The sequence below is a fragment of the Gossypium raimondii genome, chromosome 4 (assembly GCF_025698545.1).
Source record: "Gossypium raimondii isolate GPD5lz chromosome 4, ASM2569854v1, whole genome shotgun sequence".
NCBI lineage: Eukaryota > Viridiplantae > Streptophyta > Magnoliopsida > Malvales > Malvaceae > Gossypium > Gossypium raimondii.
Window position 1 is genome coordinate 42840338 of NC_068568.1, and position 9951 is coordinate 42850288.

The 9951-nt window shown below is 32.9% G+C and overlaps 1 pseudogene; it reads left to right on the forward strand.

Annotated features, from left to right (window-relative positions):
- Nucleotides 1–6809: 6809 nt before the first annotated feature.
- On the forward strand, nucleotides 6810–9575 carry LOC105779269 (uncharacterized; annotated as a pseudogene).
- The last annotated feature ends 376 nt before the right edge of the window (nucleotides 9576–9951 follow it).

Here is a 9951-nt window from a genome sequence, read left to right on the forward strand (position 1 = left end):
TTTCTTGGCTTTCGACAAACACAATATTCTTTACTATTCTCGAACTTCAGTTTGCTTAGAATGTGGGCTCTAACTCCTAGAACTGGTTGTACAAAATGAAAAACTTTATTAATATTCAGTGGGAACATTAATATATTTCAACGGTTTGAAACCAAAAAGATGAACCTTCTAAAAATGTAGAATTTATTTGGGGAAATAAATCTCACTAGATTTTAATAGAGTATCAATGCTTTAGTGGTGCATGTTTGACCTAGCCAATAGTCCCTTTATAGAGAGAAAAAATACAAGAGTTCTAGTTGAATAAAGGTTAAAAAACTAATAATGTTTGTCGAAACCTTTTTTTTGAAATAAAAAGGGGTCGACTTTTTGTTTAAAAATGAAAATGGAGTTGCCACCAATCCTTTTTATTTCTGTGTGATAGGATCACCTCATAATTTAATCATTTTAATAAAAGTTTAAATTTACTAAAACGATAATTTTTGGTCTACAAAATCTAAAAAACGGGTTAGGGAGTCAGTTACGCACGAGGAAGGGTTACCACCCTCGATACGCCCAAAATTGGTACCTAGTTGATTACTTAATGTCTTAATGTCGAAAGTTGAAATTTTGAAAAAGATTTTAAAATATGATCCCTTTTTTATTGATGTTAATTTTAAAAACGCTTGAATTAAATTGAAATGAGCAGCAAAGGCCCACTCGTCCTGCGATAACAATATGTCGCATCCCGTAAGTTAGGATGCGACATTTGAACCCTCAAGAATAAGGTTGCCTTTGATTTTTATTTAAAGCTTAGGTATTTTAAATTTAGAATGATGTTCGGTTGTTTTGATTTAACGAGAAAATCGAAACCCTGTAAGTTGTGGTACGACTTCTCGAATTTCCAAAAAACCAAACATTGTCTTATTATTCTTTAAGGAATTTCTAAAGTGATTTTAATGAAACGTGATGGAATGATAATATATAGCATGGAGAAATAATTTACGAACAAAATGTTACATGAATGAATCACTATAGCATGAAAATACGAAACGAACTATAATACACATAATGACAATAATTACACAACACATCATTTTTAATACAAATATTAATAATTAAAGAAAACGAAACAAAATAATATATAAAACAATTTAAAGAAAATAATAGTTTAAAATAAATGATTTATAAGGACAATTCAAAATAAATAATAAAAAGTTTTAAATAACATATAAAAAGCTTTTAAATATATATATATATATAAATTTGAAAGATATATATACATAAGTTTACAATAAATAATATATAAAAGAAATTTAAATAAACTATATGTAAAACAGTTTCAAATAAATAATAAATATAAAAATTATAATAAATTATAATAAAAGAGCACTTTTTTTTAAATAAATAAATTAAATGGACGGAGGACGAGTATGAAATCGAATTAAAATTTGGGGTATAAATTAAAAATTACAGAAACCAATAAAACAAAAATAAGGGTTTAAATAAACGCGCGAAGAAAGAACAGGGACCAAGTATGAAATTATCCCAATTCTTGGGATGCGCGTCCCCTCAGAATACGTGGGACTAAATTGAAAATAGTAAAAAAATCCAGGGCAAAATTTATAAAATATAGAAAGTGCCAATATGACTTAATTAAAACAAAACAAAAAGGCAGAAGGACCAAAAGAGTAAATAACCCAATTATCAAAAACACGTTGATCCCCTTTGCGGGTCGGGTCAGTGCGCGGGTAGAGGGTGAAACGACGCCATTTTGTAAGGCTTATATAAACCAAAATTTAAAAAAAAAAATCATTTTAGCTTGAGTTCTAAACAAATTGAAACCCCCTTTTTTTTTCTCTCACCCTCTTCCCCTCCCGCCATGGCTCCGGTGCCAGACCACCGTGGCGGCCGCCAATCGCCGGTGACGGCGCCGCCTTCCGCGGTGGTTGAAAAATCGAAAAAGATAGTTTTTTTGGGCCTTTCAACTCCCTTAGCCTAAAAATGCCGTTTTTCATCGGAAACGATGAACCTTACCCACGACGGTGCAAAACGCGAAACAAAAGGTAAGTTTTTTGTTTTTTATTTCCTTCATTTAAAAAAATGAAATAAAATAACAGAAATAAAAAAAATCAACAACTACCTCTTCAAATTTTCTTTTTTGATTGCTGTATTTTTTATTCATTCTCTGTAAAAAAATACATTGATGAATCATGGCTTTTATAGCCGAAAAATACAACGTTTTATGCTACTGTTTTTTTGCTGTGTCTGTTGTGCTTTTTTTGTCTTATCTGCAAGTACTAGGTGCGTGGAGGATGGCGTACGGCGGTGGTGGCGCGCGTGGTGGCAGCTAGGGACGGCGGCTGAAGAGGGTTAGGGACTAGGGTTTATTTTTTGCTGAAAATAGTTTAGGTTGTTGGGCTTGTAATTTTTGGTATAGGGTTTCTAATTTGGGCTTGTATTTGAGTCTACTAGATTTAATGTAATTTGGGCTTTTTTTATTTTTATGTTTTATTTATTATTTGGTTTTTTGGGGCCCGGGCTAAATTGGGCATACTACATTAATGTTTTAATAGAGAAACACAACTATTCTCTTTTGGGAATACCTAGGGGTGACGACACTTAGTCTCTAGGAGTAGGGTTGCTACCCACTTTAGTCACTAGGCTAGATCTTTTGTCTCACAGTCCATGCGGTCTTAGGCGATTTCTTCGTTTCAAATGCGCCTAAGTTAGCTAACTCTCGCAAAGTAAGAATTCTCACAAAATTCTTCTTAGGCACCAAAATATAGTAGAAGCAATCTCAAAGATAAAAGAAGCTTGAAAGAGCAAAATAGCCATAGAAAAACAATTCACATAAGGTGTTCGAGTAAATGCTCTCAATTTATTTTTTAACTTAAAGAATATGATACAATGGATGATTAGAAATGAGGGAAGGCTCTCTGTTTATAGTTGAGCTCCTTCAAAATCGACAGTATAGATTGAGTTACATCAACGGATGAGATCGAAGCCTATTTGTAACACCCCTACCCAACCCATTCGCCAAATCTGGGTATAGGCATCACAATTGAACCGACTATTGTACGTATTCATAATTCACTAAATTTAAGAGTCAAACTATATTTCCTATTTATTTACAAACTGTACAGTAGTGCCTATAAAATTTAAAATAAAGATTTACTATCTCAACTCTGGTCTTTGTAGAAGCTATTTCATTACAACATATTTGTTCCATTGGCGAAGTCTCTGAAGGTATCCCCATCCTATGTGCATAACTCTATTCTAATGATAAGTCCTTGATTTCACACGATCTGACTTGGTCTCTCTCCGAGTCCCTTATCTTGTGTATCCTCCAATCACAAATCAACCCTCGTAAGTTCAGATGAACTTAGTGAGTGTCTTTTTCATAAACATACCCTACATTGTCAGGGTTTAAATAGTAATAATAATAGTAATAATGCAACGATTCCCTGCTCATTTGGGCATTTCTCATGAATCGTCATAGTGGACTTTTTCCTAGTCCAAATCTTAGCCATTGGTAGATAGACCGTTGAGCAATTTCCTTCCAACCATGTTACCGCCATCATCCAACCTTGACAGTTCCACTGAGTGTCTCGCTCTCTCTGCAATCTCTACCCTTTACTTAATCCCTTTCTACCCCTTGTCCCCAATGTGGGTATATTCTTTCCACCACTATGCCCTATTAATGAGGCCTTTCGTATTATGTCCTCAATGGCCATGCAAAGGAGAATATAAGCAAATATTGACTCATTGATTACTTAATTTAATATTTATCTAATATTAAGTTACATTATGTGGTTGGATCATAATGCGAAAAGACAACTTATATTAGCAAGTAATCTTAAAAGTTCATAGTTTGATGAATTGAAATTGAACAAATCAATTAAAGGACTATTATGTCATTTATCAAGTCCAATAGGGGAGACACCTTCTCTTGGGTGGCGGAGTGGTTGATCCTAGAAGATAGAGACATAGATGTGATTATCTAAATTGACAATACATCAGATAAAATCCAAGTTGAATTAATATTGAATTCGTTTATGAATTTATTTACTTGAAATGTTCATAATGTGACTTACCTTAATCTTGAGTAAATGAATGACTAAACATCATGACTCATGTACTTTAATATACTGAATGTCTAAGATCAAAACAATAATAGAGTTGATGTACTTTGTGTTTTAAATCAGATATAATGTGAGTTTAGATGGGTGATGCGTTTAGCTGTTGTTAGTGTAAAAACAACAGTGGCGGTGAGATAACATACTGTAGCATGAGACAAAAAGTAAGCTAAACGTATCACACCGCATCCCACCGTCCATCCAAACTCGCCCTCAAACTTTTCATTTTTTTGTTTATTTTATATGTCTAGCCTTGCTCCTTAGTCCTCATTAATTTGTCGATCATTGGGCCCACCAAGACCTCATCCCCACCTATATATCCTCAATTATGTCTGGCCTCAAGCAAACCTCAAAAAAGACAAACTCGTTCGAAGCAACAATCTAAAGTCATCGATTCTTATCCTTTTTGGCATTAGGTTATATTTTTTTACCCAACCTGAACATGGTGGTTGTTAATGTTAAAAAAAATGAAAAAATTGAATCTACATAAATCTTCTTCATGTTTTCCCCCCTTAAATTGTTTTATTTATAAGATTATTGTTTTATTTATAAAAATATTATTTTAATAATTAAATTTCATGTTAACAAATGATAATAATATACATTCATTTATTTATAAATAATTTTATAATTTTGTCTGTATTTTTATAATGTCTTATGTATTTTTATTGAAAATGAACTTTTAAATAATATTTGTATCTTTTTCTTTGTTTTAATTTTTAATAATCAAGACTAAATTGATAGAATGTGTAAAGTTGAGCACTAAGTTTATTGAATTTTTAAGATTTAGGACTAAGCTGATGAAATATGCACTGCAGGACTAAATTTGTTATATTGCTAATAAAAAAAAAAGGCCATTGCTAGTAATTTAATGGAGGAGTGATCAAAATATTAAATTTCAATAACGTTAGTGACTAAAATAGAAAATTTTAAATTTAAGTAGGGGTGTACATTCGATCGAATCAAATGAAAAAATTCGAGTTAATTGAGTTGACGAATCATATTTTATCATTGTAACTCGATTTGAAATTTTCTCGAATCGATTCGAGTGAGATGGAATTCGAATCGAATCGAATCAAATATATTTGTTTGAGTTAAATTTAAAAAATGACTTTGGATCCTTGTAACCACTGTCATTCACCATAATCAAATTTTCTATTAACTTTCATCTCCTCATAATTTATTTATTAATCTTTTATATACAAGTTAGCTTCTTTGCTTGATTAGTTGCTTCAATTTTTTTGATTTTTGCTACTATTTATTTTGAAATTAAAAATATTAAATATAAAAATGTAATTTTTAACAAAAGTTATCTTAAAGATAAAATGTGAAATTGATACTAGCATATAATTTTAACACGAATATTTTATGGCATCATCAATACTTCAATTTTAACATAAATTTTAAATATTTAATATGATTAAACAATTTAATAATATAATTAGTACAAAATGTGAAATGTAATAAATAGTAGATATAAATAAAATTATTACTATTTAGGTTTATGGATTTTTTGGATGATTTTCTATTTGGGGGTAAAGGGTGAAAAATAAAAATTTAGGGGGGAAATAAAAAGTTTTGAGGGTTAGGGGAGTAAATTTTTTTAGGGGGGGAAGTAAATGGGGAGAATATATTCAAAAAAAATTGGGGGAAAATGGGTTTGGGATAGATGGTGGTGGGATGGGAGGGAGTAAAAGTATTGGGGTGAAAGTAAAAAGATTTGGGAGTTTGGGGTAAAAATGTAAAATATTATAATTTGGTATTCAGCTTATTCGAGTTATTTGAGTTTTTCCAATTCGAAAATTAAACTTGATTCAAATTTGAAATTTGAAAAAAAATTGAGTTGACTAAAATAACTCGATTCGTTTAACTCGAAATTCAAAATATTTTTCGATATTTTGAGTCGAATCGAATTTTGCTCCTCTTAAATCTAAGTGACCAAAACAAAAATACACTAAGTAACTATTTTTATAATTATCCCAAATCACAGCCCACCATTTTGAATTAAAATATTAAAGAAAAACTTTCGTTGACTTGTGGAATTAGGCACAAGGCCAAATAATTAAATCTCCAAAAAGATGGTCCAAGTTCAATTAAATTATTTAATTAATGTTCCTATTTAAATATCTAAAGTCAAAATTTAACATTTCCTTATGAATTATGTCGAGTAATGATTGTTTTGTGAGAAGTCTTTGAAGTATTGTCCATCCGGTAGTTAGTCAGATTTTCAAATAATGGTCAGTGTTGTTCTCGGATTATATTGAGGTTTTGTTTCCGCCTTTATTGAGAGCCAACATGCTGTGAGCAATTTGATTCACAGAGAGAGAACACCTTGAAGAATTGGGCTATACTTGGACGCCAATGGGCGAGACACTCATGTCCCCTTAGTAAGTGGCCTTGTGTCCACGTATGGCTCGATTCCTCAAGGTGCTCTCCTTATATTAGTGAAACTGCTCATGGCACATTGACTCTCGATAAAGACGAAAGACAAAATCTCAATACAACCCGAAAGTAATATCGATAATTATTGGGGTCTAATTGACTACTCGAGAAATAACACTTTGAAAACTTCTTTAAAAAAAGTACCACCTTCAATCAAATAAAGTAATAAATAATAGATATAATTGTTTGCAAGGTCGGAGAAATAAAGTTATATAAAGGTCCATGACAAAAATAATAGTTACATGATTTAGAGAAATTAACACAATAGTTCAACATAAATGGAACTAGTTCTCTCATTGTGCCTTCTATCTCTACCGGCCTCCACTACTGGTGCTTCAAATGTAGGTCTCTTCCTCATTTTTGTATAAAAAAAACAAGCACATGTACATGTAAAGTATTTGTTACATTCTATGATGCATCCACTATTCTTTTTTATAAGAAAATCCGCATCTGATACATTTTCATAAACAAGTATAGATATACATGAAATATTTATGTCGGATACAATATTCCTATCTTACGTTAACACTTGAGTTCGACAAATATAAATAGTGAAATACTTATGTTAGAGGTAAAAATAATGATGTTCAGGATTGGCTAAACCATGGTGGAAATATGCTAAATAGGAGATTTGCAGACAAGGAAACCATGATAAGCCCTGAAACAGCTTCAAGACTACGATTGAAGTGGAAATTTAATGCAGGTCAAGATATTTCTCCAACACATGCAATATTTGATGGAACCGTTTATTTCCCAAGCTGGGATGGATACATTTATGCTGTCAAAGCATCTAACGGAGGTCTTGTTTGGAAGAAAAAAATTGCAACAGCTCACTGGCCTTAATTCAACAAAGGCTGTATCCAATATAGACCCGAATATAACAGTGTCAAGAACAACTCCGGTGATTGCATATGATTTGCTCATCTTTGGAATGAGTGGACCAGCTTATGTTGTTGCAGTTAAACGATCCAATGGAGAACTTGTCTGGTTAACCCAGCTCGATAAACACCCCAAAGCTATTATTACCATGTCAGGAACTTATTACAATGGTTCAGTCTTTTTCTGCTATATATCATCTTCTTATGCTCCTCAACTAGCTAAAGGTTTCAACTTGATTCATTTTTAGTTTCATTTTTTTTGGGAAATTATTTTTCATTAAAATTTTAGGGTCTGGTCAGGATTATACTCATTAAAATACTCAACTTTTTATTTTATAACTATTTTATATATTTTTATTAAAATTTCTTAATTTTTATTAGATTTTATAATATGATTTTGCTTTAATCTTGTAAAATTTCTAAGCGTAGAAAAACCATTTTTCTCGAGGTCAGATTGCGCTTTAAAAGTATTTAATTAAATCAAGTTGGAAGTGTATTCAAGCATACATACATAAAAATCAAGTTGAAGTCGAGACAAATCAAAAACCCCTTGAGCTGTCCTATGACTGCAATCACTAGTTGAAAGCTATGGGAGATGTCAGATAGAGAGGTTTGGTTTTTGAAAGAAAATAATTAGGCAACTAAAATAATAAAATTTATAGCAATTTGATAGAAACAAAATTAACCATTTGTCGTTTGAGCATTGTATAACTAGATTCTGTCATGTAATAGGCAATATGGCAGACTGATTGGTTTCAATTCAAATTGACTCAGCCATTTCTATGTTGGCACATCTTCAAGCGGGGTGACTGTCAGCATTGAACAATGTTGTATCTTCTGAGGAAGCTTTGTCAAACTAAATGCCCGAACTGGAAAAATCTTGTGGCGAACCTATATGTTGCCTAACAATTTAGGCCAGCGCGGGGAGTACACAGGAGTAGCTATTTGGGGAAGTAGCCTGTCAATCGATATCCGCCGGAACCATGTATATATTGGCACAGGGAACCTCTACTCTGCACCTAAAAATGTAAGAAACTGTCAGGAAAGAAAAAATAATCGAACAGATATGCCTTCTACTGATGAATGTGTGGAGCCTGAAAACCACTCAGTTTCGATTCTAGCTCTTGATTTGGACACTGGAAAGGTCAAGTGGTTCAATCAGTTAGGGGGCTATGACGTTTGGTTTTTTGCATGCAACAATGTGCCCAACCCAAAGTGTCCTCCTAGTCCCAAACTCGATGCTGATTTTTGAGCAGCCCCAATGATGCTAACAACATATGTCAATGGAGTTAAGAGAGATCTTGTTGTTGCTGCTCAAAAAAGTGGAATTGCTTGGGCTTTGGACCGTGACAATGGCAACCTTATATGGTCCACTATAAGATGTCTTCAATTTTCATATTATGAAAACAATTAATTCATTATCTTTACACTGTAACAACCGACTTTCGAGACGTCTCTCTCAAGATACCAAGATCGGAAGTATTGTTCCTTGAACTATCAATCGGTTTAGTTAGATGACAAAGCCTTGAGGGGGTATAGTATAGGTAGGGGGAGACGTCTTGGAACTCATTTCTTACATTACATCCATGCTTAACTGGTAATTTGGAAGGTGGGAAGTTGGACCTGGTGGCCTGGCAAGAGGAGGAACATGGGGAGTTGCCACTGATGAAAAGAGGATCTACACCAACATTGCAAACTCTGGTCGCAAGAATTTCACCTTGCAGCCATCCACAAAGGTCGCCACTGCTGGCGGATAGGTGGCTATGGATTCTAAAAATGGCCGCATCCTTTGGTCAACAGCCGACCCTAGTAATGGTACAGCCAGTGGGCCTGTGACCGTGGCTAACAGCGTCCTAATTGGTGGCTCCACATTTAGACAAGGACCAATATATGCCATGAATGCCAAAAGTGGAGAAATCTTGTGGTCTTATGAAACAGGGGCCACCATATATGGTGCCGCGTCAGTTAGCAATGGATGCATCTACATAGGCCATGGATACAAGGTTACACTTGGACTCTCCAATCCAGAATACACTGCTGGGAACTCACTCTTTGCCTTTTGCGTTGCTTGATCCACCTCGGCAAGATAAATTGCAATAATATAAGGCATTTAATCTTCAATAAAGCTACTATTTCCTTATATGTTTTTTAAATTTGCTGGTGAAATAATGGACATCTCTCTACTCCGTTCTCTTGATAAAATACTTAGAATGAGGATTCAATTTCATGGTAATTACCTTGTTAATTAATTCAAGTTCTTAATCTACTCACAACTAGTATCCAACAAACTCATATAAGTATTGCAATGACTCAAATATTTGTAATTTTTATAATATCCGAATATGAATTTGTAAAAATAATTTTCAAATTCACTGTCATTTGCATATGAATATTCAAATCGATTAACATTATTTTCTAGATATTCAAAAGGTTAAAATATGTTAGTGTTGGAATTTAATGCCTTAAGTGTAATTTATTTGTCATTTTACTTTTATTTTTGATTAGATTAGTTTAAT